Source organism: Anas platyrhynchos, chromosome 4 (assembly GCF_047663525.1).
Source record: "Anas platyrhynchos isolate ZD024472 breed Pekin duck chromosome 4, IASCAAS_PekinDuck_T2T, whole genome shotgun sequence".
Classification (NCBI taxonomy): Eukaryota; Metazoa; Chordata; class Aves; order Anseriformes; family Anatidae; genus Anas; species Anas platyrhynchos.
Genome location: NC_092590.1, coordinates 43,891,956 through 43,899,432, shown reverse-complemented (window position 1 = coordinate 43,899,432; position 7,477 = coordinate 43,891,956). Strand labels below are relative to the sequence as shown.

The 7,477-nt window shown below is 38.0% G+C and overlaps 1 long non-coding RNA gene across 1 annotated transcript in view; it reads left to right on the top strand.

Annotated features, from left to right (window-relative positions):
* Positions 1 to 4,700: 4,700 nt before the first annotated feature.
* LOC106016307 (uncharacterized) overlaps positions 4,701 to 7,477 on the top strand; it is a 340,332-nt gene continuing 337,555 nt past the window's right edge. The window contains exon 1 of the long non-coding RNA XR_011809112.1: positions 4,701 to 4,823. This is a non-coding gene — a long non-coding RNA (uncharacterized lncRNA). The remainder of the gene's footprint in view (positions 4,824 to 7,477) is intronic.

Sequence of the window (7,477 nt, the reverse complement as noted above, 5' to 3'; positions counted from 1 at the left end):
TGCTAGTTGTCAGATTAGAGCATGGTATTCACATTAAAAGCATTCCTTACTGAGCATTATTGAAGCCATTACTGGCGATTACATTATTGAAGCTATTGTGTAATAAGCAGGTTTAATATGCTTTACCCAAAAGGTTTATCAGCATGAGTAAACACTGGATGTGCTACCCTTCCCAGTATTATCATATTTTTGAATATATATATATTATTTTGGGAGATTTTTTCATCTTGTCTGGTGGATACAGTGCAGTGTGTCTTTCACCCATACAAGCAAAATGGGGCCTGAGTGAGGAAAGAGTTGCTGAGATTTAATTTTGGGGAAAAAAACTTAAGTTTAAATGGAGGGCTTTGCTTATTTCGTTTTGTTTTATTTTAATCTTTCCACAGTATCTCGGATGATTTCATCCTTGTAGGCTTTAGAACTGAAAAGTGACGGAACTGAAACTACGTGTACTGATAACGTAGTGCTGTGACCTGTTAGGAACTATTTTATTCCCAGCTTTTCACAAAATGAAAGAAACACTTAAGGGGGAAGGGAGCAAGAGTGGAAATGGAGGGAAGCTCAAACCATCAGACTTGTAAGATTTCTGCTTAACTGGTAACTGCGTTATATTCCAGTGGTGGAATTCCTTTTATTTCAGTAGAGTTTCATCAGTGCACAGCTGGAATAAACAGTAGCTTTCTGTAGTACAGATAGATAAGCTGTTAGTATTCTGTGCACCTCCTGTCATAGGTTCTTTGATCTCAGGAAAATGAGCCATCAATCAATGATTCATGCATTTAAAGAAGCTTTTTTTCTGGAAGTAACAATGTACAAAGCTTCGTAACTTTTCTCAAAGGCATATTCAAGATAACTTGTATAAATCTTGCTGAGATTTATACAACTGGTGGATTCCTGTAGAATATTGAAGCAATGCAAAAGAAGACTGATATCTTCTGTGTGACCAAGAGATAACCATGCATATGGAATTGTTGCTTAGGATGACTACTGTGCTGGAAACAGATGTGAAGCTTCTAGAAAGCACTACTTATCTTTATTTTGAACAATGAAGAATTATTTTACTATTTTATACTTAAGGATTAGACTGATGTAGTTCTCAGAGAGTTGTATAAAACAATACACTACCAGTTTTTATTACTCAAATTTATACAAGGAAAACTTTCAGCTTTCAACAACTTTCCAAAACCGGAGAGCAGTGGTTGGTGTGAAGCATGAGGGACAGCTTGGTTCAGAATAATTCTTGTCTTACATAAGGAAAAGAAAGAGATTAGTCAGTGAGGAAGCACTGACTGCTGTGCCATTTGTGTGGAAGAAATGTTTTATTTGTAAATCTGAAACCACAAGAATCTGAATTATGAAAGGAAAGCTTCCACTCTTTTTTTTTTTTTTTTTTTTTTTTTTTTGGGGTGCGGGGCGTACAATCCAATATCAAATATGGTTAAATTTCACTCTATTCCTTCAACCCTCCAAACCTCCAAAATAACATGTTGCTAAAGGGCTCATTCTGTACTAGGGAAATAGTGGCAGACTAATGTAATCAGGATATTACTATTGTTTTTGTACAAAGGAGGAGAAAAGGTAATGGCCCTACCTTAAGGGTTTGATTATAGAGGAATGTGAAGCTGTAGAAGAGAAAGTTGCTGAAAGGGGGATAAGATGCAGAGCAAAGGTATCACATCTCCAGATCAATTTTTTTTAAACTTAATTGCTGAGATGAGGCTCCATTTTGATATAACTTCCTACTTGTCAACATAAAGCTTCTGCTTGTAAGCTACTAGCATCAGTCTGAATCAGGACATTTAATACTGTGCATTTATTCTGGACTATTGGCAGCATCATCTTTTGTCAAGATATCCATACAGCAAATGGTGATACTAAGGTTTTTTTTTGTTGTTGTGGAGGATGTGTATATGTGCTGCTGCCTCCTGGTTTGAAATAAGGCAGCATCTGAGCTGAGTGTGCCTAGGATCTTGGCCAGGGAAAGAAGTCTTCCTTTAAATCACTGATTATTGTGTACTAGCAGACAAACCTTAAATATGTTTCTTTTTAAGATTATGCTGGTTATGAAACTCCTGTGAGATCTGATGGAAGACATAGAGGACCATTTGGTTGTGCCTGTTATTTTTCAGGGTCTATCCTTTAAGGCTATGTCTTGACAACAGGCAGAATAAATTAAATCAGAATCAACTGGAAAAACTTGGAAGATAAAAAGCATCTTTGAAAACCTTTTCCAGTAGATTTGTGCTTAAGCAGAATCAGGAGATACATAGAATAAACTGAAATCATGTAATGAGTTTGGTGCAAGCATACAGTCTATAAGATATCAAATACGTGGTATTTGGCACTTGCTGTATACTTCATATATCCATGTGAATTTGAAAACGGGCATTTAGTATTTTTTTATTTGTATTGCACTTCTTGGAAGTGAAGACCACGGTAGTATGTTCTTCAAAAACCAACCAACCAACCAAAAAACAAAACAAAACAAAAAACCAAACAACTCAAAACTTATGAATATGATACAGAACACAAGGGGAAAAGGTAAACCATTATGCATCAATATTTATCATAGTCGCCTGGCTACCTGTGTAGCATCTCATATGAGTCATAGTCTCATAGAATGGTCTGGGTTTCAAGGGACCCTTAAAGATAATCTAGTGCAACCCCCCTGCTGTGGGCAGGGACCTCTTTCACTAGCTCAAGTTACCCCAAAGCCCATCCAACCTAATTTTGAACACTTCCAGTTCAGATGTTCCATCCGGCAAATAATTGCCCTCAGCCAATGCACCATGTGTGTTTCAGGTTCTAAGTGCTACTAATTGGATTTGGTTTTCCTCTATAGATGACTGCTGAAATCAACAAGAATCTTGCTAATGACTTTGCTAAAATTTGGATCATGCTATGAAAGGATAATGCAAAGTGAAACAAATCAGTATGTAAGGACCGGGCTGCTTCAGCATTTGAAAGCCACACTCAGTAGTGGAGGATTAGATTTTAATGGGGAAAAAATAATTTGGTACAGTGCAAACCAAGTATATTATATATAAATTATATTTAAATTGGTGTCTGATGATGTGGGATTTTCAGGGGTAAGGTTTGGGAAATGCTGAATTATTGTTTGTGGGTATTCTGTGGATAATCTAAAAAAAATGGTAGGTTCAAGGTACGGGGCAAAATGCACCAGCTGTTACACCTTGAAATATGCAAGTAAACAGAGATCTGTGTGGATTTTGGGACGTGCAAACAGCAGAAACATCACTGAAGGGTGATGAATGTGACTGCACAGCTGTTTGTGTGGTACTTCTTCCACTGGAGCCTGGCTGGCTGAAGGGGTAGAAGTTGCAACTATTGCTGTTGCCCGGGATTGCAAGGTAGATTGTTCAGCTGGAAGTCTTTTGTGCCCTGAGGCGAGCACTCAGAATAGATGTTCACTACTTTGAGTCCCCTTCACTACTTCAAACTATGTGCAAACTACTCTATTGGAAGATGGAAGGAGAGTGGAAAGGAGTGACTAATTTTGTTCTCCTCCTCCTCCATATTTTACCCTCAAATTGCTGTAATTTGTTGGCTTTCTACTAAAATGGATCTTACTGCACACTTGAAGTTTTGGAAAAGGGAGTGAATTTTTTTAGAGGGCCTATGTTAGAAAAATACTTTGCTCAATTTAAGCACTGGATTAGTTTTCAGCGATCTTATTTTTGAAATAAAAGATGTGTGTAGTATACTCATAATTTTGCCTTGAAAGGTTATTTACTAAGTTTTTGCTGCAATCCATTCCAAAGCTGTATACACAAGTTATATGCTAACATTTTTCCTCTCTACACTATTTGAATGTATTTATCAACAAAATAATTGACATTTCAGGACAGAGCTGTAAGGACATAACTGTGCAAACTCCTGCACACGTGAAGCTTCCATTGAAACTAATGAGGTAGCTACACATTGAGAACTAAGAGCAACCCCTATATGTTTGTAGGAATTGGCAAACATACAGATTTCTGTCACTTTGCAGGCACAAGAACAGCCTTATAACAATAGCAGTCTTATAACAACAGTGTTTCTCATCAGAGCTTGCTTATCTGCAGCTTTCCCCTATAAACAAAAACATGGCTTCACCTTGCATTTTATCCCTTCTGCTTGTAGCATAATAAATGCGTGGCACGGCTGTCAAAAAAACAAACCAAACAAAAAACTATATATAAAATTACAGGGTACTGCGTAAATGGCTTAACTGTGCAATTACTGCTTGCTGTATTTAGAACAAACAAGAAGACTGCCTGCCCTTTTTGATGTTGTCTGGAAATACAAACACTAGAGAAACCTGTTGCTTTGGGCTCTTCAGGCTAATCCAGGCTTCATGTTATCCCCAATCATTTGTACCAGGGCATTGAAAAAACTGCACCTGCACCACAGAGTCCTTACTTCCTTTGCCCAATAATTTATCAGTGGTCTAGTAACTGATAGCTCAACATGAAAACTATATTTTCTCCTGTCCTTTGTTTAGAAAGTGCTATGATTTTGTATTCAGTCATGTGTATTTTGAGTTCAGAAAGTGTGCAGTTAATTTCTTTCATTACGCTTTCATTATGAGGAGTGACCACAGGTGGGGGTGACAAGAAGAAATTACACTGCCCTGGTTGTGTGGGTGTGGTTTTTTGTTTTTTTTTTTGGGGGGGGGGGGGGGGGGGAACTGAGGTACTGGCAAGGCAGCTGGTCATCACAATGGTGTCCTCCTGACCTGTGTCCCTGGTCTTCAGGCCAGACCTTGTCCATTTCCTGTTGTGGGAATGGTGAATGGGGAGTGGAAAAAGGATGGTGCACAGGTAGGGTTTGTCATGGGGTGCAGCTGGAAGGGAGCTTAAGTATATGCTCTTTATAGATGCAGCATCTGGCTGCACCTATATTTATGGGTTTTTCAAAGCTCTGTTTTCAAGACCCGGGCTTCTGTTTAATCTTACTAACCACACTTGGGCTGAAGAATGATCATCTGTGTGCATTGGGGAAATACTGTCTTTTCCAAGACTCTTTTATAAGACTTGAAAGAACTGCAGAGGCTGGAGGAACACTGAAATAAAGGAGCTGGGCTTTGCCCTTTTCAAGTTTGTACAACGCAAGTCTTTCGTGATATCCAGTCTCATAGGAAAGCTGGGCATCTCATAGAGATAAATGTAGCTCCCACTGCTTCCAAAATCCATTTTACACCACGTTGCATGCGAATGGGGTCATGCTGTACTGCAAGTAATAAACTAGGATGTTATTTCGAGAGAATTCTCCCTGACTCCCTCCTAGGGTTTCTTTTATGGGATGATATGTGGCATTATTGTGTCCCTATAAGTACTTTATCTTACTGAGATACAAATCATCTAGTTTTATTTATTTATTTATTTATTTATTTTGTGGTTGTTGTTATGATCTGAGCTCTACAGATTATTTCTTCAGTTTCACAATTTTAGTTCAGTGCCTTAAACTTATATGGACATTTTTTTCAGGATGATTTCGATTCATATGTCTATATCGTAATTCCTAATATCAGCAGTGAATGGCAAGTATATACTTCTTGGAGCAGAATTAGGGCTTATCCTTCAACATTAAACATCTATGAGTCAAAGGCAATTACGTTCAATGCTTTTTTGGTGCTAAGTTATAGCAGGCCCTTGACACTTAAAAGTTGTTAACATGTTTCTGAAGTCTAGTGGCATACATTTGCGAAGTACTTCCTTGTTTTTTATTTTCACTAGCGGTAATTCAGTTTCTGAAAAAAGCCTTGAGTGTCTGCTGGCATATGTTGTAGGCTCTTTTCTGTAAGTGGGAAATGTTTTGGTTGCTGTAGCAGTAAATGTAAAGGAATGAAAAGGTAGTGACTTTTTACTCCTTATATTACATGTGGAGGCTTAGAAGGTGTCTTCAATATTATTTAAATCTGTATAATAACATGAGTTTATTATTTGTTGTTTACAAAATCTCATTAAGGAAGCAAATTTTTCCTGTATTTTAGCATTTGTGGAAAAAAATGGGGGAAGAGATAGAGAAAAGGAGAAAGAAGTATGGAAAGCATGGAGGCAAAATTCAGAGCTTAGGGTTCTGATTCATATTCCAGACTGACCTGATAACTACATGAGGAGGCCATCTGTGCATTTGATTTTGTGACAGTATTTGCTATTCTCAGATTCCCCTGATTTTTTTTGGTCAAAATAACACAAAAGCTGTTCACAGCATTTTAATAGAAGCCAAGAAATGTGCCCTTCATTATTTTGAAAAGAAATTGCAGGTACAGTTTCTGCTGATTTCAGTATAATTTCATTTTTTTTCCCCCCTGCTTTTGATTGGGTGTTTACAGGTGGCTTTCCTCTAGTATATTCTTCTGTCACATGAACTATCAGCTTTTGCTAGGAAAAATCCCCCTTGCTGTAGTTGCCAGGCTCGAGGTCTGCTCCTGCAGCAGTTCTGGAGCAAACGTGCCGGGTCGGTGGTGCAGCCTAGCACGTGGGAACATGACAAATTATAATAATTACATTCTTGTTCACGAAGTTTCTGCTTTGCAGGGGACTGGAGCTGGTGATACTTGCTTGCAATTAGCTTTGTGAACTGCTGTAATTATACATTTGGAAAATGACAGCATTTTACTTTTCCTCATTGTTCAAAGAACAGATGACTATAGACAAGAAGTACCTTGTAATGGTTCTGAATTACACTTAAGTGTTTGCTGTTTAATACTGCTTAATCCTGTGTTATTGCTTTTATTATTTTTGAGTGTTTACTTGGGTTCAATTTGGGGGATTGTATAACAATTGAAGTGTCTGATTGTGCTGGCTTCAAATTCCAGTTAACATACAAACTGCTAAATCGTCCATGCAATTCTGTATATACACATGCCATATAAGCCCATCGCTATTTACATACACGCCATGTATGTGGAGCTGAAATGGAGTTGATATCTTTTTCTCGTGCCTTTGACTGCTTCACTTGCTCTCTGCCTTTTAATCTCTCTCTCCAGGATTTACAGTGGCATTTCAGGGGTTGCGAATAACTGCCATTAAAAACAAAAACAGAAAAATAAGCTCAGAGGGAAACGCTTTCTCTTGTGGTGCTTCTCCTCCTCCTCCTGCATGTGGGGTTCCCCTCAGCCCTAACAGAGAGGCAGAATATGTGCCTTTGGTTAATGTGTGTGGGATGGGTGAATTGTGCTACTGCATGGGAGAGGTGCCTCGGTGTCATTTTCAGTTTGTAAAGACAACACATGACTATAGAATGGAGGTTAATATGCATTATATGTTACTAAAGCATATTTTTCTGAAGTTTTGAAATGTTATTTGTTCTGTTTCTCCAATTTTCTTCATAAAGCCAGTTTTTGTAGTACATAACTATAAATATCTTTTTTTTCAGAAGAGCTAGTTTACAGGAAGAGCTGGGAAAATTAAGGTTTTCACATTGTACTGTCTTGTGAAGCGATGTTATTTAGACAGAAATGGCAGCCCAA